Here is a 14216-nt window from a genome sequence, read left to right as displayed (position 1 = left end):
AGTAAAAAGATGAGGTAAACACCTTATACTTTTAAGAAAGTACTTGAGACTTAATAGTCATATACTCCCAAGATCTAGCCTCTAGAATGATGCTTGAAAAGTTCTTCCATAATGACACACAGATGAACCATATAATGAACTTAAGGTTTCTCAGTCTTCTGAGTAGGCAATGATGTTCTTCATGTTATTACAAAAGAATTTAGACTCTATTTTGCCAGCAGTATTGCTCCAGTGTGGATTGACATGAGGCACCATGCTACAGTAAGAACAGCCACAATGCCATTCAAAATTGTCATGCTATAGCCCATGTGGAAGGAGTGTCCAGTCAGTTTCTTGAACCTGGCAGGTGGAAGAGGAGTAGGAAACATTCCTGGTTCAAAAGAATCAAAATAAGTCACTGTCCAAGAAAAGCTGCAACAGGAGAATCCAGCAGTTAGGGATAGTATAAGCAGAGTCCAGAATCCTAACAGCCCAGTGTCTACGCCATCTTCATTTTTCAAATTCTCAGCATGCAACTCTTTAACGACCAGGTAGACAATGGGGAGCAGAAAGGCGAGGAGAATGGCAAACACAGAAGAGAAAGGACCTGACCGGCCACTGCCGAGCCGGGGGTCAGCTTCCCGCAGCAGCCGGGAAGATGCCATGGGCTTCTCCAGCAGCACCGGCGACCCAGCTCCAACTGGCGGGAACAGACAACCTCTCTTGGACTCTGACGATGGCCCAGCCCAGAACTCTGCCCACAAGTCACGGGCCAATTGGTTGCATCCCTCCTCGTCGTCGACTTTGCCTTCACCCCAAATGTCCCCCTGAGAGAAGGCAGGGTACTGCGGGCCCCGAAGGGCACTGGGGTACGGAGGCGGGCAGCGGCGTGGAGCCGAACACCTCCCGCTCTCCACAAAAGACAGGGTGGGAAAGATGGCGAAAACCGCCGAGGTCCTAAATGAAAGATCTCTGCATGTGAGATCCCAGTGGAAAGAATGGGGCCATCAAAGAAGGAGGTACCTTTCTCTGAAGGGAGGAGAGAACTTCCACTTTGACTATGACCCTATCAGAATAAGATCAAAGTTGGCGAACCCTAAAGGCTTCCATAGCCTTGACAACTCATGACTACAGCCTAGGGAGATTACTGACGCCATGAACAAGAGTGTCAAATTGTTAAATCAACAGGAGTCACTGTGTACTTATGTCTCATGTGGGATCTGTCCTTAATGTGTTGTCCAATGTGAAGTGATGCTATAACTAGTACTGAAACAGTATTTTTACACTGTGTGTCTGTGTGGGTGCAAACTGATGAAATCTTTACTTAGCATATACTGAATCGATCTTCTGTATATAAAGATAATTGAAAATAAAAAAGAAACCTGGTGTTAAATTGGAAATTGCATACAAAAGTAATCAATTTTTTAAAAATATCATGTAGGATCTCTTTAATGTGCTGTACACTGTTATTTAATGCTATAACTAGTACTCCAACAGTATTTCTTCACTTTGTGTTGCTATGTGGGGGCAAACTGTTGAAATCTTTACCTAATATATACTAAACTGATCTTTTGTATATAAAGAGAATTGAAAATGAATCTTGACGTGAATGGAAGGGGAGAGGGAGCGGGAAAGGGGAGGGTTGCAGGTGGGAGGGAAGTTATGGTGGGGGAAGCCATTGTAATCCATAAGCTGTACTTTGGAAATTTATATTCATTAAATAAAAGTTTAAAAAAAAAAAAAGAAAACCGCCAAGGTCCAATGTCTCTCACTGGCCCCGCCCCGCGACCGCAACAGCCAATCAGCGGCAGGGCGCTCCTGAGGCCTCCACCACCCGGCCCAGGCGCGCAGGGGTGCGGAGGGTGGGCGGCGGGGCCCAGAGGGAGCAGTGGGCTCACGGGAGAGGCTGGACGCCCCAGGAGCACGGACGGATTCTGGGGCGGCAGGCGAGAGCGGGCGCAGGAAAGCGCGCAGGGACAGGCAGGCCGAGGCCAGTCGGCCGGGTTGCGTCTCCCCAACGTGCTTAGTCCCGGCCACCGTCGCGCCATCCCCAGGCTAGCGCAGGCCCCTGCAGTCCCACGGTCTACACCGGGTCCTAAAGCTCGCCCAGGCCCCTCCAACACACATTCATGAGCCTGTGTGCTTCCCCCGCTCCCTATGCTCACTGCTCCCCAGTCCGCTCTCCTAACCCGCAGTTAGCGGCCCGGCGTCATCGCGGTGCCTCGGGAACCCATCCCGCTCTCCCTTTGGCGCGTTTCTCCCCACGCATAACTTCCCTCCCAGCGACTCAGCGCGTTCATCGCCGTGGCGTGCAGAGCTCCACTGCTCTGGACTCCTCCTCTCTGCTAGCCCACCTCCCCTCTCCCCTCCGCCTCCCACTCCAGGCGCATAGGGGCCGGCATCCTGACCCAGCCACCGCTAAGGCTAGACTGCTTACTCCCGCACCCTGAGTATTTTTCACAGTTCCTTAAGTTGTTAATTTTCAGCTTCATTCAATTGTGATCAGGAAAGATACATGGCATGATTTATTTTTTTTTATTTGTTGAGACTTGTTTTATAGTCCTGCAAATGATCTAGCCTAGGGAAAGTTCCACGCACTGATGAGAAGAATGTGTATTCTGAAGTTTTATGATCAAAAGTTCTGTGGAAATCAATAGGTCACTAGTTTAGGTTAGCTCTGTTATTTCTTTGTTGAGTTGTTGTATCATTGATCTGTCAATTGATGAAAGTGTGGTGTTGTATTCCACCAGTATTACTGTATTGGAGTCTATATCTCCCTTTAGATCTATTAACGTTTATTTTAAATAGTCAAGCACCCTAGCTTTGGTTGTATATACAGTTACTATAGTAACATCTTCCTGTGACTTGAATTATGTCCATTCTCTCATAGCCTCAAAGATTGCTGATGAGGCTATGAGAGAATCAGCTCTCAATCCGATTGGAGATGCTTTGAACAGAATCTGGCATTTCTATCATACACACTTTAGGATCTTTCCTTTGTATTTTACTTTGAAGTACTGACTATAATTCACTGTTGTGAAGATTTTTTCTGATTTTTTTAGGCCTTCTATGTGCTTCCTGTATTTGGATGTCCCTATCTTTCTCCAAATTAGGGACGTTTTCTGCTACTATTTCACTGAACATGTCTTGTAATCTGCTCTATCCAGTCCTTCAGGAACTTTAATACACTTATGTTTCATCATTAGGTAGTATCACAAATCTCAAATACCATTTTTGGTTTTTCTAAATTTTTTTCTTCTTTTTTGACTAACAGATATAGCCTAGGTTTTGTCTTGTAGCTCAGATATTCTTTAATCTGCCTTGTTTTGTTCCTTTTAGGGAGTAATATTGTCTTATTCATTATTATTGTATTTGTATGTTTGTTTATTTATTTATTTATTTATTGTTTGACAGGCAGAGTGGACAGTGAGAGAGAGAGAGAGAAAGGTCTTCATTTTCTGTTGGTTCACCCACCAATGGCCACTGTGGCTGGCGTGCTGCAGCCGGCACACCACGCTGATCCGAAGCCAGGAGCTAGGTGTTTCTCCTGGTCTCCCATGCGGGTGCAGGGCCCAAGCACTTGGGCCATCCTCCACTGCCTTCCCGGGCCACAGCAGAGAGCTGGAATGGAACAGGAGCAACCGGGGCAGATTCCTGCACCCCGACCAGGACTAGAACCCAGGGTGCTGGTGCCACAGACAGAGGATTAGCCTATTGAGCTGCAGCGCTGCCCTCTATGTTTATTTTTAAGCATTTGTGGCAACACATTTTGGTTTTCTCCTCTGATGGGATTTATTTTTGGAATATGCCTCTATAGAAGAGTATTCCTTTAGCAGATATCCTGAGGTATGTCCTGGGTGGGGCCAGGGATGTCTGACATTGGTCGAGGGTGGGGAAAGTGTGCAGGGTGACACACTAGTTGGATGTGGTACATGTCCTTTATTGGATGGAGGGCATACTCACATCAGCTGGCATGATCAGAGCTTCACTCCATCTCTGCCAAGGTGACCAACTCTCATGGTGATCCCACAGTGGCTACACATCCCACCATGCATACGCATGAACTGCACGAAGCATCTGTGTGTGCCTAAGTGTGAGTGTAGAACTCTCTGACAGGACCCAGTCCAGGCACGCAGGCATTCCCTCCCTTTTTCTTCTGTAATCCTCCCCTGGTCAAAATCAGCATGCCTTTTCCCCTAATCACACATTTTGGATCCTCCTGCATAGTAATTGATCTAAAAAATAGTTTTAGGGGCTGGCGCCATAGCACAGTGGGTTAAAGGCCTGGCCTGAAGTGCTGGCATCCCATATGGGCACCAGTTCTAGTCCCGGCTGCTCCTCTTCCAATCCAGCTCTCTGCTATGGCCTGGGATAGAAGTAGAAGATGGCCCAAGTCCTTGAGCCCCTGCACCCACATGAGGGACCCTGAAGAAGCTCCTGGCTCCTGGCTTTGTGTTGGTGCAGCTCCAGCCATTGCAGCCATCTGGGGAGTGAACCAGCAGATGGAAGACCTCTCTCTCTGTCTCTACCTCTCTCTGTAACTCTGTCTTTCAAATAAATAAAATAAAAAATAGTTTTAAAGGCAAAGAGGCAGAGATGAGCATACAAGCAAGGATCTTCCATCTGCTGGTTCACTCCCCAAGTGACATGTGCACATTCAGTGTCTGTTTTTAGCACGTCTGCCTGGTATATGGTAGTTACTCTGCTCATCTGGGTTAGAGATTATTTGTGTATGATATATGTTTATATGTAGAGCAGAGTCATACAAGTTTTAATTGGTTGAAGTGTTTTCAGCACCTTTCCTATGGGCTCCTATTTTTAAATGGAAAAATAGGCAAATTAGTGAGATTGTGTGTTCCTCTATGTCAGCCTGTCTCTGGTGCATTTCATGGCCAATAAAACAACATTAAAGGTTCCCTGTTGGGGCTTATGCTATAGGCACAGTGTAGCTTATGCTACGGGCACAGTGTAGCTCTGGTCTGATTGGGCACAGTGTAGCTCTGGTCTGATTGGGTACTGCATTCCAATTCTACTCTTTCCTCTGTATTGTCCATATTTCCAATCTGTCCATATTTCCAATCTGTCCATCTGTATTGTTCTGTATTGTTTATATTTCCAATCATGCATTTCTATCTACATTGTTTTTGTGGCTGTATATTTATTTCAGATGTTGGACAACTGTAAGTGGCAATTATACAAAAAGTGAATTAATATGGCAATGCAACTATTTGACACATATATAAATACTTTATTTTAACTCAGTTCAATGTATATCTTTTCCTCAATCTTTGAGCTATAGACCAGAAGCTCTTTCTTGGGAATGGATCTCTCATAGATCTTAATCATAATATCTTCTTTGAACATATTTAGAATGAATGCAGAATAAAAATTTTGTGATGGCACTGAATCCAACATGCTACATTGTTTACAATTTTTTCCAGGTTTTTAATAATACATATAACTGGTGAACAAAGATGTTTGAAATGGATAAGAGTAAGTCTTAGAGGGGGCATTTCTGAGATTTTGAAAGCACAATGTGTAGTCTTGTTAGTGGCTATACTATTACAGGAAAGTAGAGAATGTCAGCAAATTTAACTCAGAAGTTTGGAGTTAGAGGAGACCGTGTCCTTTCCATTGCACAGACAAGCCCTAAAGAGTCTCCCAGTCCCATGTTTCTAGGGATGCTGGGGATATCCAAACAAGTCTTCTCACATTGGAGCAACTCTGTAGTGATCCTTAGCCTTGATTCCTGGCTATACGGCTGCTGCATGCACACATGTGCATACTATCTTTGAGATACATTGCCAGGCTACTTTCAAACATAATTATATTGTGTTCTGTTCACTTCCATTAGACTGATGGATTGGGCCCATTTTGGTTCCTTTTCCAACAGGCAGTTTCATAACAATAATAGAAAAATCCACAAAACATGCTGAGTTCAATGTGTAAAATAGTAAACTGTATATTGTTTCAGCTGAAATGTTCTTGATTTACCATTGACATTTTCCATTTCAGTTAACTTCTTTGTCAATTGATATACTATGCCATGCTTATTTTTCTAAGTGTTTCTCAACCAACCCTGTTGGTTTTCCTCCATTATTTATAACTTCAGTAAATAAAACTTTTGTCTATCCATATGACTGAGATATTCATATTCTTGGTATATCAAAGAAAATGAAGCCAATATATGAAAGAGATTCCTACACTCCCATGATAGGGGATCAACCTAGATACCTATGAGTAGATGACTGAGTAAACAAAATGTGGTATATTTCACAATAGGATATTCCTCAGTCTGAAAAAGTGATAAACTCTTGATATTGAAAGCAACATGGATGAAATTGGAGATCATCATATTAAATGAAACACACCAGACACCAAAAGTCAAATATAGATGTGGCATGAGCATCTCTCTGCTGCTGCGTAGGACAATAGAGTGAGCACAGTCTTCAATAAATGAAATGGGAAGGCTAATAGACTGGTGTGATGGGTTTATATTGTGTGTATCAGCTGATATTCTGCACAGCAAGTCATAAAATACACAACAAATTTATGACATCCCCAATTGCTTTCCAAAAGATTCTCATATATTTCATAGGCATTTGAAATAAACATTGATTCAGACTTACTTTCCACTTAAAGAATCATATGTTGAAAGGTTTTCATAGTCCCAAAAAGAAGTTAAACTTGTTTTTTCATTTATTTAGGTATGATTTCAGAAAGCAAAATACAATATATCTAGAGGAAGAAAATGAAAGAAACACTACAATGCATAAAAGAGTCTACTCATTTAAAATTTTTCATCATTAATCATTAAAAGAATATGAAGAGGGGTCTGGCTTTATGGCACAGTGAATTAAGCCACCACCTCTGACATGGGCATCCTACATCAGATTGGACAGTCGAGTCTCAACTTCTCCACTTTCTATCGAACTCCCTTCTAATGTGCTTTGAGAGGGCAGAGGAAGACAGCCCAAGTGCTTGAGTCCCTGCAACACACATGGGGGACCTGGCTGGAGATCCAGGATCCTACTTTTGGCCTTGCACACCCCCAGCTCTTGCAGTCATAGAGGCAGTGAACCAGTTAATAGAAGATCTCTTTGTCCCTCCGTGCTTTCAAATGAATAAAATAAATATTTCAAAAATATATGAAGAATACGTTTATAAAAACACAGTGGTACAATATTCTGCAGAATAACATTATACTCTTAGAAATAAATATAGTGTCAAATAGCTCATTGAAAGAATTAGTGTACTATATGAAAGACAGTATATTATATGTGAAAGTAAGTTTATGACCGTGAAATGAGAAGAATATTTATTTTTTATTATTTCTTTATTTGAAAGAAACAGAAATCTCCAATCCTCTTGTTCACTCTTCAAAATATATAATTTAAGATTAAAGAAAAATGTTTATATTGAAATTTCACAAACAGAAATGCAATAAACCATAACAAATATTCATAGAATTATAAAGTACTTGTCAGGGTCAGGTTATTTATTCAAGGATGAGGAAAGCTTGGCTCTTTTTTTATTTTCTACCATTCCTTTCTCTTTATCTGTATTTCCATTTTCTTAAGCATTTTAACCTCTTCTATATTCATAATTTCCCTTTACTTTCATTATACTACCTTCCACAGAAAGAGAAAATTGCTCAAATTCTACTTACAGAGTCTGAAATTAAAAGTCCTAATTTCAAAAGATGATGTGTGTGACATCTTAATCACAAGTATATGGTATTTGGGCAGATTACAATTTGGGCAGACTAAATGAAAGGAAATAGATTTTAGTTAGGAAGACTGGGCTGAGAGAGTCATGTACAGTGTCAGAATGCAGAAAGGAATAGCAAAAATAATACTGTCTTTCTCTGATTCCCATAGGCCATTGAAAAAACTTCAAGCTGAGCATGTTGGAATAGAAACTATGCTCTCTTTTTCAATACACTGAATCACAGACCAGGAATCTATTTCGGTTTAACTGACATAGAGTTCTAACTCATATACGCTCAATTCTCTTTAAGGTGTGCCTATGGCAATTTTCTCTGCAGGCTTTCCCCTTTTCAGGAGCAAAAATTATAGTGACCAAAGTCTCCCAGAACACTGAAAGGTAACTCAGAATACTGAGTAGTGAGGGGGCTGGCCTATGGCTTAGGGGGTAATTCCACCGCCTGTAGGGTCGGCATCCCAAATGGGCACCGGTTTGAGTTCTGGCTGCTTCATTTATGACCCAGCTCTCTGTGGTTGCCTGGGAAAGCAGTACTAGATGGCCCAAGTGCTTGGCCCCCTGAACCTGCATGGGAGACTTGGAAAAATTTCTTGGCTCCTGGCTTCTGGCTTTGGATCGGCTCAGCTCAGTTCCATTGCAGCCAATTGGGTAGTGAACCAGAAGATGGAAGGTCTCTCTCTCTCTCTCTCTCTCTCTCTCTCTCTGAGCTTCACACACCTTTCAATGTTACTATTTGAATACTCTTATCAGTGTTCTCCCCAGATATGTTTTATTCTATATTTTAAGCACAAATGAAAGAGAAAGGAAATTCTGTTTATCAGACATGAATTTCAAATGTAATACTCCTGTAACTCAAGGCTTAATTTGCAGTGTTTACTGAATTAATCAGTCCCTTTGTCAATTAAAAATGTTGGCTTCTAATCTCAGGGGCAAAATAATATATCTACATGTTTTAATTCTATCTGTAAAATAATTATGGACAATGTTGTACTATCCCTCTCACTCTCTCCATTTTTTAACCAATAAGTGGGATATAATAATATTTTCAGTTGAATAAATCTATGAGTATTCTTGTATAAAATATATAGGGTGCATGAATTTCAAATGATTTAAACAAATTTTATTTTAAGGATATGACTATTCATTTAATGGATTTAATTTCAACTATGAAAATGCACAAAATACAGAAAGGAGAAAGAATAACCATTATTCAAATTCCTATCATTCAAGATAAAACACATTTCAAAATCTTGGTATATTTCCTTTGGATTTAGTCATTGTGTACTTTTAAATAGAAGTGGCATATACTCAGTATACAAATTCCAAAAATATAGAATAGTATAAAATGCAATGACAACAATTTAAATCACAGCAGAGATCCTGGCTGCTTCACTTCTCATCCAGCTCTTTGCTATGGCCTGAGAAAGCAGTGAAGGATGACCTGAATCCTTGGGTGCTTGCAACCACATGGGAGACCTGGAAAAAGCTCCTGGCTTGGGGCTCCTGGCTTCAGATCAGCACAGCTCCAGGTGCTGCAGCCATTGGGGAGTGAACCCATGGATAGAATAGCTCTCTTGGCTGGTGCTGTGGCTTAACAGGCTAATCCTCCACCTTGCGGTGCCAGCACACCGGGTTCTAGTCCCGGTTGGGATGCCGGATTCTATCCCGGTTGCCTCTCTTCCAGGCCAGCTCTCTGCTATGGCCCGGGAAGGCAGTGGAGGATGGCCCAAGTGCTTGGGCCCTGCACCCACATGGGAGACCGGGAGAAGCGCCTGGCTCCTGGCTTCAGATCAGCACAATGTGCCGGCCACAGTGGCCATTGGAGGGTGAACCAACGGCAAAAAGGAAGACCTTTCTCTGTCTCTCTCTCTCACTATCCACTCTGCCTGTCAAAAAAAAAAGAAGAATATCTCTCTCTCTCTTTCTCTGCTTCCCTAACTCTGCCTTTCAAATAATAAAATAAATAAATCTTAAAAAAAGACCTCTGAGGTTTTTAAGTTAATGATTTTTTCCTACAGGCAATATGTGTCTCACTGCCTTCATCTCCTTTCTGAATATTGCCTTTAAGGTTGTAATCATCTATGGCCACCCTAGGTAAACTCATAACCCCTTCCATCTCTTCCTCTCTCCCTCTTTTCTGGTTTATCTTTCTCATTACCATCTCACTACCATTTCACGTGGAATTCGCCTTGTTCATCGCCCTCCCCTATTAGAATGCCAGCTGCATAGTTTGCCAACTGCTATATCTCTAGCACCTAATAGCATTCCAGACACAAAGTGGCATTAAGTAAATATTCATTGAAAGAGTGTGCTGTTCATATATATTAATAGAAAGCACATACCCTTGACTTTCAGTATGGTTGATGGTAGCAGATATGTAACATTAAGAGTGTATAAAATAATGAAACCTGGAGTACAGAGAAGATAGAACATTCTACATGGAAGCAGTGAAAGAGCTGACAACTGATGTAAGTGAACACATTACCAGGACTTAGAAAGAGATGGCCAGGGGTTGGTCCTTTGGCCTGGCAATTATGAATCCTTGAACCATATTCGAGTACCTGGGTTGGATAACTGCCTTCTGACTCCAGGTTCTCACTAATGCAGATCTTGGGAGGCAGTGTTGATAGCTCAAATAATTGAGTTCCTGATACCTATTGCATGAGAACTGAAGAGTTCCCAGATTTCTGCTGGCTGGCTCTGGAGCAGCAAACCACAGAATGAGACATCACCTGTCTTTCAAATAAATAGCCAGTTTTTCCTTAAAATATTCAGTTAGGGTTGGAATTAGTCTTAGCTGTTAAGACAACCACATCCCACACTGGGGTGTGCCTGTTTGTGCTCTGAATTACTGATTTCTGCTAATGCAGACACTGGGGTACAGTAGTGATGAACCAGGTAGTTGGGTTCCTGTTTCCCAAATGGAGTATGTGGATTGAGTTCTTGATTCCTAGTTTCAGCACCAGTTCCAGATAACTGCAGGCACTTTTGGAATGAACTAGCAGATGGGAGTTTTCTCTTTTTCTCACTCTTAAACTCACTCTCCCTTCTTCTATCTCTCTCAAGTAAGTATATTTCAAAAACTCAATTAAAATATGAAGCATTTCCAAGATAAACAAATATTGATAAGTGAATTTACTGTTATTTCATAAAATACTGATATTCATGTATGCATATAATAGGTTGATAAAATAATTTATATTCATTTTCTAATCACAAATATATTATGCTAATTTTTCCACTGTTAATATCGTATTACTACACTATTCTTCAGCAGAAGAAATACCATATTTTTATATTTAAAATAGTTTATTTGTTATCCTTTTGCATATATGAGTTTGCTAAAAAAATCAGTAGTTTAGTCAGGATAGGTAACTAAAGGATTAATTTTCCAAGAATTTTGTCTTTATTCTTTTTTTTCAACTTTTATTTAATAAATATAAATTTCCAAAATACAACTTTTGGATTATAGAGCTTTTCCCCCCATAACCTTCCTCCCACCCACAACCTTCCCATCTCCCACTCCCTCTCCCATCCCATTCTTCATCAAGATTCATTTCAATTTTCTTCATATACAGAAGATCAACTTAGTATATACTAAGTAAAGATTTCAACAGTTTGCACCCATACATATACACAAAGTGTAAAGTACTGTTTAAAAAGCCCATGAAAGTTTTTTAGGCATGGAAAGCCAAAACACTCTGGCAAAAAATTGACCTAAATGAAAGATCTCTGTGAGTGAGATCTCAGCAGAAAGAATGGGCCATCAAAGAAGGAGGTACCTTTCTCTGAAGGGAGGAGAGAACTTCCACTTTGACTATGGCCTTGTCTAAATAAGGTTGGAGTTTGTGAACTCAAGAAGCTTCCATAGCCTTGGGTGATAACTGGCATCATAAACAAGAGTGTTAATTGTTAAATCAACAACGGAAGTCACTGTGCACCTACTCCCCAGGTAAGAATACACTTTAATACTAGTGCTGCTCTGTTAGTTTACACTGGTATTTATTTCTTACAACTCATATATATTTTTCAGCATTTACATTTTTCTTCATCTTTCTCTTCATTAATTTTGTCTTATATTTTTTCCTTTACCATAAAAAATATTGACATTAATAATGAAAAATGAGTCTCTCAAATTAATTCCTTATATGTATCATGTTTCTGATATGTTCTTTTAGATGTTGACATATATATTTTGCTTCCTTTAAGTTGAATATTTTCAGAAGCTCTATAAGAAGTACAACCCTAGTTCTTCATAATTCTTATATTAAACCTTCTTTTGATATGGGCGTTTGTTGCTATGAACCTCATTCCTGGACCTGATTTTACCATATTTCATAGAGCTGGGCATTCTGAATTTCCAATCTTATGTCTTAAGATGATTTGAATATTTTTTTATATGGTTGGCCTGGTCATTGGGAACACTGGTGGTATTGGTTCACTTTTGGTGACCAGCCTATCCAGCATCATTCCTGACCTCTATTTGACTACAAAACATCTTTGAGATGGGTATTCCATGGGTCAATCTAGTTGCTGTGGGCATTTGGAGGTCTTCTGTCCAAAAGTATTCAGCTCTGAAAAATCTGAGTTATTTCACCAGTGAAGCAGCCATTAGTATGATAAGAGCTTTCTGAAGACAAAGGGAATAACAGACTGGACAGTGGAATAAGGGAATTATGAATATGAGTCATTTCTCCAGATGCAGAAATGCAGTTGAAATTATATAACTATTTCCAAACTTTGAATATTAAATTTATATGTATGTTTATATACATGCATTTATATGTTTATATATAAACATATGTAATGTTTACAAGAGTATATACATACATATATGTTTTCTTATGTACTAGTCTCATGTAACAAATTACATCAAATTTAAATGTCTTTAAATGTTACTAACTTAAACAACAATACATATTTATATTGCACCATGTGTTTGCCCTAGACAAATACACTGTACAATTTTCAAATCAGGGTAAGCATCAATATCTTCAAACATTTGTAATTTTCTTATGATGAAAACATTCAAAACTTATTTTTAAAGAAAAATAGATGGTATATTATGATCACCATAGTCACCCTACTCTATCATTCAAGGGAACACCAGAACTTCTTCCTCTTACATACAACTTGGTAGCTATTTTTTAAGATGTATTTATTTATTTGAAAGGCAAAGTTACGGAGATGGAGGGAGAGAGAGAGAGAGAGAGAGGTCTTCCATTTCCTGGTTCATTCCCCAGATTGCTGCAACAGCAGGAGGTAGGAGCTTCCTTTAAGTCACCCATGTGGGAAGAGGGGCCCAAACAGTTGGATCATCTTCTGATGCTTTCCCAGGCAGGGATCTGGATTGGGTGTGGAGCATCCAGGACACCAACATGCACCTATAAGGGATGCTGGTGCTGCAACTGGTGGCTTTACCTACTATGCTACAGCACTTGCCCACCTAGAACCTGTTAAACAAATTTTCCCAAACAATTTCTCATTCCTACTCTTCCCTGCTTCTGGTAGCCACCATCATACTCTTAGCATCTATGAGAAGCAATTTATTAGAGTCCACATATGACTGAGACTGTGTCACTCCTGTCTTTTTGGGCTTGGCATATTTCTCATATGATAAGATGTTGTTGTAAATGATAAATGTGTCCTCCATTTTCTTTCTTTCTTTCTTTTTTTGACAGGCAGAGTGGACAGTGAGAGAGAGAGAGAGACAGAGAGAAAGGTCTTCCTTTGCCTTTGGTTCACCCTACAATGGCCGCCGCAGCCAGCGAGCTGCAGCCAGTGCACCGTGCTGATCCAAAGGCAGGAGCCAGATGCTTCTCCTGGTCTCCCATGGGGTGCAGGGCCCAAGCACTTGGGCCATCCGCCACTGCACTCCCAGGCCACAGCAGAGAGCTGGCCTGGAAGAGGGGCAACCGGGACAGACTCCAGCGCCCCGACTGGGACTAGAACCCGGTGTGCCAGCGCCGCAAGGCGGAGGATTAGCCTATTGAGCCGCGGCGCCAGCCTGTGTCCTCCATTTTCATCACATAGCTTTCCATTGTGTGTATGCACATCATTTTCTTTTTCCATTCATCATTTTGTAGACACTTAGTTTTTCTTTCCATTTCTTGAATATAATGAAGGTATGTAGATTTAATTTTCTTCAGATATATATACCCAGGAGTGGGACTGCTAGATTGTATAGTCTTTCTATTGCAGGGGTAGTAAGGGATATAAAGGAGCAAAAAGAAATTATAAATTATAGAGATCAATTTCTAAGTCATAAAATGTGAATATATTGGATGATGTTTATATACAGAGGTAATCCATAAAAACAAATACAACTGGTAAAAGACATTACTAGAAATACCAATTATATATATATATATATATATATATATAGAGAGAGAGAGAGAGAGAGAGAGAGAGAGAGAGACAGTCTTAATCACAAAGTACCAGCAAGAAACAAAAGGAAATATTAAAGGGCAATAGGCAGACTAGAAAAAAAACTTGCCAGAGAAATGGGGAAA

The 14216-nt window shown here is 40.5% G+C and overlaps 1 pseudogene; it reads right to left on the bottom strand.

The window, feature by feature from the left end:
- Positions 1-206: 206 nt before the first annotated feature.
- LOC133754358 (ADP-ribosylation factor-like protein 6-interacting protein 6) lies at positions 207-2027 on the bottom strand (annotated as a pseudogene).
- Between the last annotated feature and the right edge of the window lie 12189 nt (positions 2028-14216).

The sequence above is a fragment of the Lepus europaeus genome (genome assembly GCF_033115175.1).
Source record: "Lepus europaeus isolate LE1 chromosome 23 unlocalized genomic scaffold, mLepTim1.pri SUPER_23_unloc_1, whole genome shotgun sequence".
Classification (NCBI taxonomy): domain Eukaryota; kingdom Metazoa; phylum Chordata; class Mammalia; order Lagomorpha; family Leporidae; genus Lepus; species Lepus europaeus.
This window is presented reverse-complemented; position numbering and strand designations above follow the sequence as displayed.